Here is an 18,146-nt window from a genome sequence, read left to right on the forward strand (position 1 = left end):
GGAGAGCAAACAGGCTGCATGAATGTGCATAAGGCCCACTCCCGGTCACAACTTAGCATTTTTTATATGGGCATTTTTGCTCGAGCACACCCTCACATAAAACGACCTTCCCAAATGAGTTTACACAGGCACCCTCAAATGACTTGCCAGAATGCATTTACATAGGCACCATCAAACGACCTACCCAAACGAGTTTGCATAGCAAATGACCTACTCGAACAAGTTTACATGGCCCCCATCAAATGACCCGCCCGAATGAGTTTACATGGAAAATGACCTGCTCGAACGGGTTTACACATGTTCCCTCAAACGACCCACTCGAACAAGTTTACAAGGAAAATGACCCACCAGAACGAGTTTACACAGCAAACGACTCGCCCGAACGAGTTTACATGGAAAATGACCCGATCAAACTAGTTCACGGAGAACGACCCACCCAAATGATTTTACACAACAAAGGACCCGCCCGAACAAGTTTACATGGGCGCCCTTAAACGACCCGCTCGAAAAATTTTACATGGGCGCCCTTAAACGACCCGCCCAAATGAGTTTACATGACCACCCTCAAACGACCCACCTAGAAGTCCACTCGAATAGTAGCAACGATGGACCCTGAAACACCAAATTTCCCACCCGCAAGCAAAGAATTTCTGAGATGTGAGCAATAAAAAAATTTTGTTTGGAGGAAGAGGAAAAGGTGGGAGAGTTATCCAGATTTGTTTGAATAATGTGTGACAAGAGCGAAGGTCTTAATCTAGCTGACCAAGGGCTAAATCTCAGTGGATCATGGTAGCGAGGCCACTCTGCCACCTACAATACCCACACCGTATTTAAGTCATTTGCAAAGGATTCTTCTCAATGACCATTTGGAATTGAACTTCAAAGTTTCCCCAACCGAGATGCTTCATGATCACAGTTTGTAAATGAAACAGGCCCCTGGGGGTGACAAAGTGAGGCCCCTACTGCAGGTCAAGATATAGTCAAACAGTGACATGCACCGCTTCTAGCATGGATTCTAACTTAGAGGCATTCAATCATAATCCAACACACAGTAGCTTTGCATCGCTGGCTTTTCAACCAAGTATAATGACCAACTGTGTGAATCAACAGTTGTTAAGTTTAGGTATGTTCTATGCTAAAGTAATTTATTTAAATTTTCACAATTAGCAATTATATCAGCATTAAGATAAACTGCAGATAGAACATAAATATAAATCACAGAATACAAGACAAGACAAGAGGACACACGATGTGGCACGAGCCAGGGACAAACCCCACAATGTGTGGGGAAACCCTTTGATCAAATCTTCTTTTATCTTCAAAGTTCAGTAGAGAAAGATAGAGAGAGTACATTTACAACAGAAGTCAACACTTTGACTTATCTAGATCTAGCATAGATCATTTCGTATAACGATGAGATTAGTTGAAGACATTCTACTTCAACTAATTCTCAAGGTGTCTCCTTCACCTATCATCATGCTACATTTGGTCCTCTAGTTGCACCACTGCATACTCCACCATGCTATACTAATCATGATTATCATCATGCTGCCCATGTCCATGATCTTATCCATCATCATACTGCACAAACTAATGTGCATCATCAACATGCTTCTGCCCTTGCTCCATGTATCATTGTGCTGTCCGTGTCCATGATCTCATAGCGCTACCCATATATCTCATGATGTTATCTATGTTCATCATGTTTCCCATATATCTCATGATGTTGTTCATAATTCCCTTCTATTGCTTCATTATATGGCTCATATACATATCAACCTTAGCTACTTGCTATGCCTTGCAGCCTAGCAAAGTAGCTAGGCTATAGTTCCATGCAATCCCATTATACACATCATATATATAACCATGACTACGTTTACCTCTTCATCACTGTGTCTTGATGATAGTGGCACCCTGGACTTCCTAACCAACGTATATACATGACTGTGACTGCCCAGCGTATAACCATTCATGAAGTTGTTGCGTATCCACTTGCGTGTATTACTGTGCGTGTATATATTCATTGAGTTTGTTGCATATCCACCTGCGTTATGCATATATATATTGCTTAAATCATGAGCCTATATGTATTAGGACCTGCATATGTCCATGACTGTGTTCCATACATCATGAAGTGTATATATATGATTGCATGGCCACTACAGCTTCATTCCCATATGCATATATGATTATGTTCCAAGATATAATGACTGTGTGGTTGTGACCAGTGATATATTAGCTCTTTATATCAATGACAACATATACATGACCTTCATTAACTGTGTGTAATCCTCTTCAGCAGTTCTATATATTTGTCTGCATCTTGGCTTCATATGCCTTGGCTCTCTTCGGCCCACAGATCTATGGCTTCTTAACCCCTATAGACTACGGCTTACTTGGCTGATCTTTGTTCCTTTTTTTGAGACAGTAGCTCCACACCTTAACTGTGGCTTCACCTCCTCATGACTATGGTTATGAATGTGGCATGTGGTTTGACTATCTCTGCCCTATGTATGGTTCAAGAACAACATCGTATAAGTATTTCCAAGAACTCTGTATTAGTAATTATTGTGCATATAGAAGATGATAGTGTATAGAGTTCATTTGTTGTGCGTAGTTGCTTCCATTGCCAACATTCATTGCTGTGCGTTAGAGCTACGATATCATAGGCTAGCGTATATTCTCATGTGCTCTCTCTCTTACTCTAAAAACCCAAAACATGGAGAGGAGGAGATCACCTCAAGAATGTGTGTGCCAAATGACATCAAATCCTCTTCTATTTATACCAACAATGTATAGGTTGAATAGACATGACATTTGGGCTTCTTGAACCTACATAAGAGTTGGTCGGCTTGATAATAATTACATAATCAAAATAAATCCATAGCTCCATAAATAATTATCAGAATTGGATGATCTTTGGATCAATCCTACACCTCTCGATGATAGGGATCCAATAAAAATATCAGCTGCCATAAATAAGCTGACCCACATGGAGTTTGGCCCTAGTTTCCAATTTTAACACTCCCTCTCAACTAGGGAGAACTCCATCCATTGATCCATATGTCTGAATTTACTATCTCTACCATCAGTGCCCTGCACTGCTCTGCCCAGCTCTACTCAGCTCTGCTCAGCTCTACTAGCTCTGCTCTGTTCTACTCAGCTCTACTCAGCTCTGCTGGCTCTACTCCGCTGTGGATCTGCTCAACTTTTCTCTGCTGAACCATGGAGAAGAAGAATTGATTGAGAATGTCTCATACCATTCTCCACTTACCCGAAGTTAGTCTTAGAGTGCCTACCACTGGTCCTATACCAATCTCAACTGACCCAAAGTAAGCGTCATAGAGGGTTCCACTCCTACCATTGGTCCCAGACTAGTATCGCATGATCAAAGAGTGTACCACTAGTTCCAAACTAGTCTCAACTGACCTAAAGTCAGTGTCATAGCATGTACCACTCTCACTGGTCCCAAACCAGTCCTGTACTAACACGAAGTCAGTCTCAGAGTATGTACCATTGGTCCCAAACTAGTCCTCAACCAACCCGAAGTGAGTGTCATAGGGGGTACAACTCCTACCACTAGTCCCAGACTAGTATCGTAGGCTCAGAGAGCGTACCACTGGTCCCAGACCAGTTTCAACTGACCCGAAGTCAGTATCATAGCATGTACCACTCTCACTGGTCCCAGACCAGTCTTGCACTGACACAAAGTCAGTCTCAGAGTATGTACCACTGGTCCCAGACTAGTATCACAGGCTCAGAGAGTGTACCACTAGTCCCAGATCAATGAAGGTCATCCTAGCATACGGAGTACAATAGATACAATGATGCATCCATCGGTACTACTGTGGTCCCTATCCTCATTTCCCTGCTCATTGATTAGATGAGAGGTACTTCCCATGAGTCCTAGACTGCATGGGTAGGATGCCTCGACAGGAGAACTTAATCAATCCTATCCTCACAGGAGAAGTAATCATCCTACTACGTTTGCCATGGAGAACACATCAATCCAAGCCTCACAAGGGAACACATCAATCCTGCTACAATCATCGTGGAGAACACATCAATCCAGGCCTCACAGGAGAACACAACAATCCTGCTACAATTTCCATGGAGAACACATCAATCTAGGCCTCACAGGAGAACACATCAATCTCACTGCAATTTCCATGGAGAACACACCAATCTAGGCCTCATAGGAGAACACATCAATCCTGCTACAATCACCATGGAGAACACATCAATCCAGGCCTCACAAGTGAACACATCAATCTTGCTACAATCACCATGGAGAACACATCAATCCAGGCCTCACAGGAGAACACATCAATCCTGATACAATCGCCATGGAGAAAACATCAATCCTGCTACAATCACCATGGAGAACACATCAATCCAGGCCTCACAGGAGAACACATCAATCTTGCTACACAGGAGAGCGAATCATCCTGTTCCACAAGAGAGTGAATCATCTTCTCTCACAAGAGAGCAAATCATCTTGTTCTAGTGCGCACCACTAGGGGAGGGTGAGTTATGCTCTGGTTGTATGTTGCCCTAACATTATTATTGTATAACTTCTTTGAGGTAGTCACAGGCATGCAATTTATCATTTCGCATCTGGAATCCAACTCCCTCTTACTTCTATAAGTGAGGAGGGTCCGCACTTGTCAGACATAGGTGCTGGTATGAGAGGTCTGTCATCCACAACCTTCGGATGGTTTGGATCGATTTCACTCCTAGTGAATCTTAGCTTCATGTTACACTAAAAAATGTCACCTTGACTACTTACAGTTAGTATGGCTCCAATCAACAAGTCATGCTACCCTCTTAGGCAAGTCTCATGCCTCTGTTATCCATCTCAAACTCAAAGAAGAGAGAAAGTCTTGTAAAAATCATGTTTATCTCTGGGGTCGCAGGTTCTCTCTAGCCTTACCTGCGGGGACGCTGATCATGTTCACAAAATATGCGTCCATGGACGCTCTGTATGTTAAGGGACAGGTGCGTCCCTCTGTAAAAGGCAAAATGCGCGAGTTTTATCTTGAAAAAGTTACTTGTGGTTACTTCTAGAACATTCTAGAGGTCGGTTTGATGAAATGGATGCGCCTCCAGTTGGTTCATGTATCTCTATTAAGGGGGAACCTATCCCATCAATAAGGGAGCTATCCCACCCATAGAGGGGGATGATCCCATTGATAGTGGACCTGAATAACCTCTTTACAGCACTATAAATGAAGGCATTGAGCCAGAAGGAGAGGAGGTTGGAGCTATACATTTTCTTTGGGTAAATGCTGCAGGATTTAGGTCTTCCATTAGAGCCTTTGTGAGGAGAGATTGTCTTCACTTGATTCTACTTGGGAGAGGGTGAGCTTTGTCAAAGTAGAGGAAAACCCTTGATGGACCCTGGGAGGAACTTGCACAACACCAAGGCCAGGTTGTAAGAGTTTCTTTGTTTCGTTATTAATACAAACTGGTTTATTTTTCTCAATAGCTTATGTTAATGAGTTATTTCATGTGTTCCTTGGTCTGCATGTTGAATATATGTTTTATTATATGAAATGCAAGTGCTTGGTAATTGTTTGATTGTTTGTGGTTGCAGGAATTGACTTGAAGGAGGAGCTCATCCGGATCGTCAAGAACGGACTTCAACAACAGCGTTTTGGAATAAGGTAAGCCTAAACACTTGTAGCTTTCATGTTGTAAAAGGTGTATTTAGAGAAAGATCACTCCATTTTGTCTTGTTTGTCATTAGAATGTCTTAGACTTCTAGGAAGGTCAGTCGTGTCCGCACCCTTGACAGATTCCGTGTGACAAATTGGCGACTCCGCTGGGGAATCCATTAATGAGAGAGTCTTTTCCTTTATATGAACTTTGCTTTGAGAAAATCATTTTTATTTTCTGGTTTTTGACTGTGAGAATTAGTATTTGGGTGGCTTAGCTGTAGCTTTAGTTGGCTTTAGTTTTTCTTCCTTTTTCCATAAAGACGCAGTCTCTGTGTGCTGCACAGTGCGTCCTTGGACGCGCTGTTGTCGACTGCACAGTGCGGGGTCGCACCTGTGACAACTGCTGGCCTGCGTCTTCCTGTAAAAGTTAAGAAATTCCATTTTTGCCTTAAATTACTTTTAGATTTTGTTTTTTCTTAGTGTTTTCTGCCCAGATCCTTTAGTACCCTGTCAAGAATTCTTACCTGAACTGGTTTTGTGAGCTTTGAGTGTTTTAGTGGTTTTCAACGAAGTTTAGACCTAGGGTTTGATTTTTGGAAAGGCTTTGTAGTAACTTTGAGCTTAGAAAGTTGTTCCAGCCTTAGATATCTCTGGTTAGTCAACCTTCTTAGAAGTTGAGCCTGCCGTAAAGTCTCCTTGTTTGAGCAACTTGTCATTTGAGTTGTTTTGGGTCAAATTTCGAATTGCTTGTTTTTAAAGTATTGATTTCCATTTTCAAAAAGGACAAAAAGATTAGAATTTTGTTTTGACTAGTTTTTGGTTCTGCAATAAGCTAGTCCTTGATTTGATTGTGATCAAGTAAAACACCTTAGAAATAATCATTGTTAGTTTTGGCCTCGTTAAGATTGCTTAGAGTAAATTTGCCTTTAGTTTGCTTATGAGTGCATTTTCATAGATTTTAAGAGTTGTTAAGATTGATTTTTGGTTATATTAGATTTATTTGTTTTATTAAAAGAAAAATACAAAAACATCTTCTTCAAAGTCTTGTTTCAAGTAGCTTTTTGTTTTCAAAAGAAGAAAAGAGTTTTTTCGTGCATGTAAAGAGAAGTTATGTTTTTATGCTTGGAAAAGAAAAACGAATTGTTTCTTTGATTGTCTTCAATTAAGAAGTTGCTTTTATAAAGATTGCATTCTCTCAACTTTTTAGTTAAGCAATTCATCGAAAAAGTAAAGTAGTGGATAAATCATTTTAGGTGCATTTTGTAGTGGTTTCGAGTCGAGTCAACACACCACTAGTTTCACTTCCATCACCTTTTGACTTAAGAAACAACCTTAAAAGTAACGCTTAAATTAAAATCAATCTAGTAATCTTTATTTTTCTAGGGCTCTGAAGCACCAACATAGCTTAGGCTAGGGTCTTGGAGTAGGTGAGTACTTAACTCTCCAAGACTACAAAACCAAACAGATAGTCTATCTTGAGTAGAACAAATCCAATTGTTTCAGTTACATTCTGGGAAAGCTCCTCTTAAAGGAGAAACACGAGCTCGTGTCCGAACCAGTGAGGGGATCATTCCTCCCTCGTTGGGAACGACGCCAGGCAGTACGTATTACAAACGGTAAACCTCGGATTAACCATTGTCGAGGAGCCAGGGGTCACTTATCGGTAAACCTTGGATTGTTGTCAAGGAGCCGGTAAGGGGATTGGAGCTTGCTACTCTGCCCTTGCGTGCTGTCGGAGTTTAGACTGTTCCCCCAGGTGTAATTGTTGTGATTGGTAACCTTAGTGGCCATAATATCTAGGATTCTACCCAAGGTGACGGTGGAGGGAAGGTCCCACTGTACCTGGAGCAGACGTCGGTTATACTCACTTGGATTTTCTGGGGGGTTCGCTTCACTTCGAGACGGTTAAAGTGGAGGAACTTGGTCCAGTCTATTCATTAAGCAGGTTGCCGGGGTAACTGTTCCACCCACTATTTCTGTACTGAATCCTGCGAGGTTGGGCCTAATCACCAACTAGCGCTTTTGGTCCGGAAGACTACTGTTTGTGTGTGGTTTGACGCTCTAGATTATTTAGGCGTGTGCTTCAAATTTGATTGGTTCTTTAGAAGACTTTAGGTGGTTTGATTTGAAATTTTTTACTTTGTTTTCGTGTGTTGTAGTTAAAATCTTTAATTGTGGCGGAATTACCGAGAAGGTCCCGTCGTATTGCGGGCCAGTCTCCTGAAGTTGTATCTGTGGCCGAATTGTTGAGAAGATCCCGTGAACTTAGGGGTTCACCTCCTCGAGACGACCCCAGTTATTTAGAGGGTTTAAAGGTCCTTGTAACTCCTAGTGGCAGTAAAGTAGGTCACCTGAAGAAGGAGAATCTTCTTTGGTAGTCCATCCAGATTACGCAAGATTAGAAACAGGTTACAATCCCGAAGCTGTTACAGTTTCCGAGCTTGCTGGTAGTTTTTCATCTGCCAGTGAAACAGGCGAAGAACCTGAAATTTCAGAACCTGTTACTCCAACTCCTAGTGTTCCTGATTCACCAAGAATAGAAAGAATTATCACCGAAAATCTTCCTGTTGGATTAATTGCTATAGAAGAACTTGTTCCAGAGGAAGAAATAGGCGTTTCTGATTCTGAAGATCTAATTACCCTTGATCTAAGGGAGCGTGAATCCATCTTTTACAGTCCTCCTAGAAGTGAGTCTTGGTACCTTGCATTAACCAATTTTTTAGACAACTCAGTAGGTTTTTCTACACCTCGTACTCCGGTTCCACCCAGAGGAATTCATTCTCCTGTAAATATGTCTGGTCAGTCGTCTGTGTTTTCGCAAAGTCCTGAATCATTTTTACATGGCGGTCCTTCTGTTCCTACTGGGTATCAGTCACTTTCTGGTACCTTTGCGGGAGCATCTCCTCAACCTGTTGATCATGGGTTATTAGTTGGAAACAGTGGTAATGTACCATTGAGTATAGGTGAAGTTTATATGATGTCAGGTTCAACTCCCATTAACCAACCTCAAGGTGGCCAATTACCGCCTGGGGGGCAACCTTCGTTAATGCCTGGGGGGCAACCTCAAGGTACTTCATTTGTGACTGGGGGGCAACCTCAAGGGTATCAACCCCAAGGGTATCAACCCCAGCCTCAATATGTACCCCAAAGTCAACCTCAGTATCAGTATCAACCTCAAGGATGGCAACCCCAAGGGTATCAACCCCAAGGGTATCAACCTCAAGGATACCAACCTCAAGGTCAAGGTCAACCCCAGTATTCGTATTTACCTCAAGGTTATCAACCTACGGGTCAATACCCTGGTCAAGGTTATCAACCACCTCAAGGGCAATCATATGGGACTACACCTTACAGTTATCAACCCTATCCTCAATACGGCTATGGATCTCAGTATCCTCAACCTGTTACGAGTCAATACCCTGGAATGTTAACATGGGATCCGTCACAGGGTCAACAGATGTCGCAACCAAGTATACAGTCGGTACCTCAAGCAGGACAACCTGCAGTTCCTGGTCCACCCCAGCAACCGCAACTTGTCCAGTCAAGTGTTCAGACCCCTGTAACTTCTGTAGTTACTCAGCCGCCAATTGCACCGAGTACTCCACCTCACACGGCTGCAGCAGCTACCGCTTCATCTACCATGCTTACATCTGGAGTATCGGCAGCTCCGGTTTCTACTGTCCCTGTAACCGTTCCTCAGACATCTGTACCGTTGTCTGGACCCACGATTCAAACCACAGTCCAGATGCCTGCAGGTCAACCTGGTACAAGTACGGTTGTTACTACTCAACCTCAATTTGTTCAACCTCCGTACCAGGGACAGTATCAACCTGGTCAAGCTGCCCAACAACCGGTTTACCAGTATCAACCGTATCCTGGGTACAATTATCAACCACCTCAACAACCCCAGTACGGTCCGGTTAATCCTGGTTTTCCAGGAGGATATAATATCCCCAATGCGAATCCTGTTCCTAGTTATCCTGGATATCCTCCTCCTGGGGCTGGTATTGTGACTCAGAGTTTCCGAGATCCTAACCGGCAGTTACCATTTATTGCGACTTTAGATTTACCCGACTTGACGCGCCTAACGAACGATCCAATTCAATATCTTCCGTTCTGGCCGCCAATGCCAAATAAGTTGCCCAGCGATATACCTAAGTTCGAAGGTAAGTCTGGAGAGGATCCGTCTAATCACGTGATGACTTACCACCTCTGGTGTGCATCAAATTCCATCTCAGATGATTCTATCCGCTTACGTCTTTTCCAGCGTACACTCATTGGTCTCGCAGCCAAGTGGTACATTGAGTTGCCACGGGCTTCTTTTTACAACTTTAGCCAGTTAGCTACTTCATTCTTAACTCATTTTCAGTTACCAGTCAGATACGATAATGGTACGGAATTATTAACTTCGCTAAAACAATCGACATCCACGTACATTTCTGATCACATCCATGAGTGGAGACGTCGAAGGAGATTAGTGAAAGTTTTTATCCCGGACCAAATTTTAGCTGAATGGTTTGTAAAATCATTATTACCAAGAATTACTGAAGATGTAGCTAAGGCCGGCGTAGTTACTGAGGAGCAAGTCATTGCTCAGGCACAATACCTTGACTTAGTTTACACTCAGTCGGGTACGTTACACGAGAAAATTCCGGATCTTCCCAAGTCAAACCAAATCGCTGCTGCTCCTTCGGGATCTCATGCCGCTGATGGTATGATCGGTATCGTGACTACGAAGAGTAAGAAGAAGTCTTCCAAGACCTCCAATACTCCAATTATCACTTTGCCTGATTCTCCGACAGGAGAGTCTTCTCCTCCTGAACTTACCGCCGACATTCACGCTGTAGAGTCATCTACGGCCAAATCCAAAAACGGTGGAAAGAAGAAAGGAAAGAAGAAGGCTAAAGCAGACAAGGCTCCAAAGGAGAAAACGGAAAAGTCGGAAACTAATGACGAAAAGCGCAAACCTCGTTATCCTTGTCTCATTTGTGAAGAAGATCATTTTACGAGAGACTGCCCTCATCGGGCCGAGGTAGTGAAAATAGTTAAAGGTTCTCCGACTCCTGCTGTGTTAAAGAATCCATTCCCCGAGCAGGAAAATAAGATGATAGGTTCTTCTTCGAATGCCAGTGAAGAACCCATTTTGATGATGTCTCATGTCAGGATTGCGACTCGATCGCAAGATTATGGTAGTAAGGCTCCTATTGATGGTAAAGAAGCAGAATCTTCTAACTCTAACCCATCAACCTCAGCTCCTGGTTCCGATCCACTACAGATCGAAAAACCTAACCCAGACTTAGTGATTAAGCCGCCCGCCAAGGGTGTACTTCGAAGGTCTGCTTTCAATCCACATGCGAGAGCAGCCCAGAATTACAACATTGTTGAAGATTTAGCTGTTTCACCTTCAGCAATGTCGGCACTCGAAGTGCTGCAATCATGTCCAGCGCAACGAAAATTGCTTTTGTCGGCTATTGGAGCTGTCGATGTTCAGGACCCGAACCTAATGATCTTTGATCTAGAAAGTAGTACACCGCGTCTCCCCCATCAAATGGCTTTCCAAATTCCAGTGATAGTCAAAAACAGGCCTATTCATCGGACTGTGATTGATGAGGGAGCTTCTACGTGTATTATGTCGATTCAATGTTGGAGATCGCTTGGTTCTCCTTCGTTGAACCAATCCCCCACCATCCTTAAGGCCTTTGATGGCCGTGGGTTCCGTCCGTTTGGTATTCTACAAGAATTGCCTATAGGGGTCGAAGGTAAAACCGTTAGTCTGGATGTGGAAGTGGTTGATGCCCCTCTAGACTACAACCTTCTTTTGGGTCGAAGTTGGTCATATGCTATGACAGCGGTCGTTTCATCGGTCTTCAGAGTCATTAAGTTTCCACATAACGGTAAGATCGTGACTATTGATCAGCTGACATACTTTTCATCCGACCCAACCTCTTCAGAAACTATCCAGCATGTTGGTAAAACGACAATCCCTTATAGGGACATTGGTGTAGGTTTAGTTAAGGATTCCGGTTTACTGGGAACTTTTCCTCTCCCTCCACTCAATGCAGACCCTTCGTTCGCAACAATTCATATGATCACGTCAGAAAACATTATTTATGATGATCCTTGGTATGTTCCCTCTGACTCTGAGCTAGACTCACTCGGTGATGTTATGCCGTTGAGTCCGTATGAGATTGCTTATGAAGCTCTTATGTCTTTTACCGACTTTCATTCAACCGACCAAATGAATGTGGTCAGTGAAGAGTCACTTTTCACCTCACCCTTAGAACGGATAACGTTTCCCGAAGAAGTGTCATCTGACGAACAACTTCGCGAAATCCTCAGTGTAGATGATCTACCATGGGACGATCTCCATCACAGATCTTCGTTTTTACCTAAGGGTGATGTCTTTGAAAATGATTTTTCATCTATCTTTACCGCTGAATATGTCAAAGACGCTCAGGATCCAACGAAACATTCTGATTCAGAGCTGAATTTAGGGAATATTTCTCGTACTATTCCCATTGACATTTCAGTGAAGCCCGGAATCAAGGAGAACATTCATATAGGTGCCGCATGTACTGACGAAGAAATTGAAACTTACAAGGCCCTATTCCAAGAATTCCGCGACGTGTTTGCCTGGTCCTACGAAGAAATGCCAGGAATCGATCCTGCCATTGTTGTTCATGAAATCAAAACCTACCCGGATGCTAAACCCATTCGGCAACGGTTGCGTCAGATTCACCCTCGAAAAGCAGCTGCAATCAAAGCCGAAGTCGAAAAGCTGTTGAAAGCAGGTTTCATTTATCCGATCCCGTTAACGGATTGGGTATCGAATATTGTTCCCGTCAATAAAAAACAAGGAACAATAAGAATCTGTATCGATTATAGGGATATCAATCGAGCTTGTCCAAAAGACAACTATCCTACGCCTTATATCGATCAAATTATTGATGATTGTGCCGGAAGTGAGATGTTTTCCTTCATGGATGGTTTCTCGGGTTATAATCAAATCAATATTCTACCTGCCGATCAACCAAAAACGGCATTCATTTGTCCATGGGGGACATTTGCTTATTGCAAATTACCTTTTGGCCTTAAGAATGCCGGTGCTACTTTTCAACGGGCCATGTCTTATGCGTTTCATGACATCAAGCACATTGTGCAACCCTATCTCGATGATTTGCCTGCTCATTCTTTACACCGAGCTGATCACCTTGTCCACCTACGAGCAATCTTTATGAGGTGTAGGCATTATCGAATTCGGTTGAATCCCCACAAGTGTGTTTTCTGTATAGAAACAGGTCGATTGCTGGGATTTGTTGTTTCCAAAACCGGCATTCGCGTCGATCCCTCGAAAGTCGAGGCTATCATCCAATTGTCTCCTCCTTCGAGTTTGCGCCAACTCCAAAGCTTGCAAGGGAAAGCAAACTTTTTACGCCGATTCATCCCTAACTACGCCGAGGTCACTAAAGGTTTTACACGGTTGTTGAAACAGAATGTACAATTCTTTTGGGATGAGATTGCTCAACAATCTTTTGATGCACTGAAACACGCGTTGACCCATGCACCGTTATTGCATCCTCCCAACTACAACCAGGACTACTTCTTATACCTCGCGGCTTCGCATTCCACCATTGGAATGGTGTTAGTTCAAGAAGATGAATTCAACGCAGAGCATGTGATATATTACCTTAGCAGAACCTTAAATCCAACTGAGTTAAAATATTCACATGTGGAGAAATTGGCCCTGGCAGCCGTTCAAGCTGTCCAGCGTTTTCGTCACTACATTCTTCTCCGCAAAACTACTGTTATTTCAGATTGCAACCCTATGATTTATATCTTGACAAAACAACTGCTAGGGGGCAAGTACTCTAAATGGATCGTCATCCTGCAAGAGTTCGACTTGGAGTTTGAGAAGTCCAAGTCTAAGAAATCTTTAGTCTTTGCGGAATTGATGTGTGATTTCCCGAGTGCTGACACAGAGACTGTGGCAGAGGAGTCCATTGCGGACGAATCTTTGTTTCTTATTAGCACTGTAGATCCGTGGTATGGGGATATAATCATCTATCTCCAAACCCAAACCTTTCGGCCTGAAACTTCCAAGGAAAACCGTCGAAAAATTCGGTTTCAATCCCAGCAATACAGAATTATTGGAGATACACTTTATCGCCTGGGGGCAGACTTAGTTTTTCGACGTTGTTTAACTCACGATGAGGCTGAGAGAGTTTTGAATGATTGTCACTCTGGAGCATGTGGCGGTCATATGTCTGGGTATGCCACAGCTCAGAAGGTGTTGCGCGCTGGCTATTTCTGGCCGTCTATGTTTAAAGATTGTATCCTTGCCGTCAGAAAATGCCACAACTGTCAAGTGTTTGATCGCAAGATGCGCGCTCCACCTGCTCCTCTCCACCCTATAATTGCCGCTGGTCCATTCGCCAAATGGGGCATTGACTTTATTACTTGTAACCCTCACTCGGCCGGGGGGCATGCGTATATCATCCTTGCGGTTGATTATTTTACTAAGTGGGCCGAGGCGATGCCTACATTCGACGCAAGCGGCAAGACAGCTGCACTTTTCGTATTCAATCATATCATAACTAGGTTTGGTGTCCCACAAGCAATCATTACGGACCATGGAAGCCATTTTCGAAATGTCATGATGACTGAACTTACAAGCCAGCTTGGTTTGCGCCACGATAGCTCTACACCTTATTATCCGCAAGCCAACGGTTTGGTTGAGTCAATCAACAAAGTTCTAGTCGTCATGATTCGACGGATCATTGGTATCCATCGAACGAATTGGCATAACATGTTATTTTCGGCACTATGGGCATATCGAACTTCAGTGAAAAATTCAACAGGTTTCACCCCTTTTCAGCTAGTTTATGGCTTAGAAGCTGTGTTACCTATTGAGTGCGAAATCCCATCACTTCAAATGGCTGTCGAATTACTTCCAGCTACTTCCGAAGAGGAGAAACGGTTGTTATACTTAGCTAAATTAGATGAGACTCGACGTGACGCTACTTTAGCTATCGAGACTCACGCGAAACGAATGAAAGCTCAGTACGATAAAAATGTAACCCCTCGAAGTTTTTCGGAAGGAGACCTAGTACTATTATATGATCAAGCGAACGATAAGCTAGGTGCTGGAAAATTCGTTCCCATGTGGCATGGGCCCTACATTGTAAAGCGAAAGCTAGCAAAAGGGGCTTATGAGTTAGTTGATTTTGATGGGGACTCTTTGGGCAAACCCAGAAATGGACTTTACCTAAAGAGGTATTATGCTTAAAATGGTGGATGGAGAAATTTTTAGATAGGTTAGATTTCCTTTCTAGCTAGCAAGTGTGTTAGTTTAGTCAGTGTGCTTAGCTTAGCAAGTGTGTTTTTTCGTCATTATTTTGGCTCATCTTGGTTTTACTCTTGATATTGTAGATGTCGACGCCTCTCCAAACATACATTGGATTTGCTGATGGTGCTTGTCGTAGTACACGGAATATCTCTTCCGCAGCTTGGGTTATCTATTCGCCCTCTGACGAGTTAGTTTCTATGCATGGGGTAAGCCTCGGTCAAACAACGAATAACATTGCAGAATACAGTGCAGTGGTTGAATTATTATCCGAATCTATTTCATTTGGAATTCGACGTTTGATAGTGAGGTTAGATTCTGAACTTGTTGTATTACAGCTTAATAGAGTTTATGCCATTAGAAATCCTGTGTTATTAAGGTTGTTTTTGAGAGTGCGTCTCTTGGAACGTGAATTTGATTACATTGAATATCAACATATTCCAAGGTCTTTGAATACATTAGCAGATGCAATTGCTTCTCAAGTGTTGGACAGACATTTATAATAATCATGCAAGTAAATTTAAAGACATTTCATCATACATGTTAAACAAGATAAGCCGATAATAGTGATATATAGATATAGATAGAAGTGTGTCCAAAAATATATACATCGTCTTCGACCATAGGTTTAACACACCTTATGATCGGCAAAATGATAGTGCAAAAAAGTCAAAAATGTCACATGTGACTACAAAAGTGACTAGTCAATCACTGGTGGTGCTCTCTGTACGACACCACTGCGCGGGCTATCTTGCGCAGAAATCTCCTAAACGGTCCAGGGACTGCAACCACGAAGCGCTGAAGCCTCATTGGAATGTCATCCATAGTAGTCTCAGGTATATCTGCCGTGAGACGCTCTAGATCATGCTCCAAATCGGCTAGTACTTCTGCTGTCGCATCCTGTAAGGCCGGTGCCGGTGCAGCTGGATGTCGTCTGTCGTAAGGCCGGAGATTGGCTGGACGCTGTGGTCCAACATCTGCATTTTTAAAATTTTACTGTTACTTTGAGACGATATATATGAAAAATAAAAAAATACATAATTAGAAAACTTGTGAAAATGAAAGTACCTCTGTCATCCCATTGTTCTCCCTGTGGAAGAACCATGTCCGGATCACCTCTGAAATCCATTCCGGCATATGGAAAGTCTTGTATCACAAAAAGCTGGCCCTCTAGCCAGTCGAAGTAACTGTCAGAGAATCGAACCACTGCAGCACCCTCGTCAGGATGCCGGGCCATCACCGCAACCCATCGAATAAGCTTTGGCTCCCGAGGACCCAAGTCATCAACAGTGAGTTGCTGAGGGATCAGCATAGGAACTCTCTCCAAGGCAAAGCTCACGACTAGAGGCCCATATCCAAAAGTCTTTAGTCGTCCGTTCTTTGCCTTGGTTAGTTGGCTCTTCATATGAGCCGACACAGCTTCGCACCAGTTGAAGATGGTGCCTTGGTAACAGTCAACTGCCATCCGCATTTGGGATCCGGAAGCAATGTGCAAGGCGGCCGCGCCACAAATCCTAGTGACCGTAAATGCAATAACTCTAAGTTCCGCCAGAGCGATGTGCTTTATCTCCACACCTTTTTTATGGTGAGTCCCTGGTCTGCACCACTCCTCGCGGAGATCATCAAGGGATTGGCCACCCGGCCTGGTCCCCGCAAGGTTGAGTTGCTCACCTCTGTTTGGCAAGCCAGTGAGAAAGTATACATCCGAGGGCTCTATCTCGAGCTGGTGCCCTCCATGTAAAAACATTGATCTTGAACGTTCCATCGCTCAACTAGCCATTCCAAAAATCTTACCTGGCCCCTCATGCCCGGTATGGTCCAATATTTGTACAATCCACATGTTCTTAAGGCATCCAGAGAGGGTTGGTGGTTAATCGCAGCTTCATCGTCTTCTACGTGCTCTCTCTCTCTCCAGTCAACATGTTTTGGCCCCTGCACATCAAAAGAGTCAATTAGAAATTAATTTGAGAAAATTTGGTGGTTTTTTGAGAGAGTTAGGGTTTTAAAATGCGCCCTTTGCGGAAGACGCACCCCGGCTTTTTAGCACAGGGCGTCCGGACGCAGCTCGCCTGAAGGCGGACCGCGTCCCCAGACCTTTTTCCCGTGTGAGAAAAAGTCGGGGGACGCGGCCCACCCGAAGGGCACCTGCGTCCGCCGAGAGGCGCATTTTGAACCCAAAACCCCCCCAAAAAATGAAACAGAGACCAAAAACAAAAAACTAAACGGATAAAAATGAAGAGTGGGATGTGTAAAATACCTCGGTGAAGCGGCGTTCGATTCCGACGGTCAGATTTTCCGCAGCAACCACGGGAAGTTTCTTGTCAAAAGCTCCTTTTTCAACCTCAACAGTGAAACGGTAAAAATGACATGGTAAAAGGTCTTTTTATAGGTTTTTTGGATGAATTAGTTCATTTTTTACCATGAAAAGATGTTTTCAAATGTATTTTTGCCTATTTTAAACAGGTATGAGTAATGTGTCGCTTTTGTGCAGGACGAAGGGATTTCAAGGGAAATTGTAATTTTTCACAAACAAAATTTCAGAGTCATCTTTTAAGCCCTTTTCTGACTCCTAAAACATGAAAAGATTGCCGAGTGTTTCTTTTTCACTCGTTAAAACGGAATTAAAAGACGGTCCCCTTTTAGCTCTTTTCTGACCGTAAAATCAGGAAAAGATTGCCGGGTTTTTGTCGTTTCAAACTCGATAAGGAAATAAAACGACGTGTCTTTGATCGCTTTTTACTTTTCAGGTCAACGATACTATTATGAAAGTACTCCTTGGTCGAAAGATCAAGCGGTTCCCCCAGGTATTATTTTATACTTTTTCGGGCTTGAGGGACACAAATATACGAAAAAGTTCAACGTGGAGTTTCCTTAAGTTTTTCAGACTCTCTAAAAATGAAAAACGCCGAGTTTCTCCTATACTGGGCTCGTTAAACTTTTACAGTAAAGGACCTGTTCAATTACAAACAGGAACGAACCACTCCTTCCTAGGGTTCGCATTTAAACTAGGTTGGACTCGTCCGAAGGATGAGCTTATAATCAAGCATATGTTATCCTCCTCAAGCTTGTTAAAAATAAAGAGGTACTTGCCAGAAATGGTGGGGGAAAAAAGAGAAGAATGAACCTATTTGTCACCTTTTGCC

This window comes from Pinus tabuliformis, chromosome 5_2, assembly GCF_031772625.1.
Source record: "Pinus tabuliformis cultivar Carrire ecotype Pingquan chromosome 5_2, CPIR1, whole genome shotgun sequence".
NCBI lineage: Eukaryota > Viridiplantae > Streptophyta > Pinopsida > Pinales > Pinaceae > Pinus > Pinus tabuliformis.